Source organism: Arachis ipaensis, chromosome B10 (assembly GCF_000816755.2).
Source record: "Arachis ipaensis cultivar K30076 chromosome B10, Araip1.1, whole genome shotgun sequence".
In the NCBI taxonomy this organism is placed as follows: domain Eukaryota; kingdom Viridiplantae; phylum Streptophyta; class Magnoliopsida; order Fabales; family Fabaceae; genus Arachis; species Arachis ipaensis.
This window is the reverse complement of record NC_029794.2, coordinates 46,262,698-46,263,356: the sequence shown is the minus strand read 5'-3', so window position 1 is coordinate 46,263,356 and position 659 is coordinate 46,262,698.

Sequence of the window (659 nt, the reverse complement as noted above, 5' to 3'; positions counted from 1 at the left end):
GCTAGATTTTGGATTCTGAGATCTTTAAATCCAAGGCCTCCTTCTTTTCGTGGGCGAGTCATAGTGTCCCAGCTAATCCAAGCCATCCGCCTTTCGGAACCTTTTTGTCCCCACCAGAACTGAGAAAGTAGAGAGTGAATTTCCGAGATTAAACCATCAGGCAACTTGAAGCAAGACAATGTATAAATAGGAATAGCTTCTCCCACTGCCTTAAGCAATACATGTCTACCACCTGACGATAGAAGATTGTGCTTCCATCCTTGGATTCTTTTCTGAACCTTTTCTTTGATCATACTAAAAGAAGCCTTTTTCGATTTAGAGACTGTAGAAAGCAAACCAAGGTATTTATCCTGAGCCCCAATATGATTAATATTCATAGAGTTAGCCAGTAGTGTACGAGTAGTGGAGGGAGTGTTGTGGCTAAAGAATACAGCAGATTTATTAAGATTTATCCTCTGGCCACTGATGTTTTCATAAGAATTCAATAAATGCAGGATATTTGAACATGCTTCAGGATTAGCCTTACAGAATAAGATGGAATCATCAGCAAAGAGGAGGTGGTTGACCTTGGGACATCACCTATGTATCTGAAGACCCTGAATTAGTCTGTTTTGTTCTGCCTTGTGTAGTAAGAAGGAGAGACCTTCTGCACAGAAAAG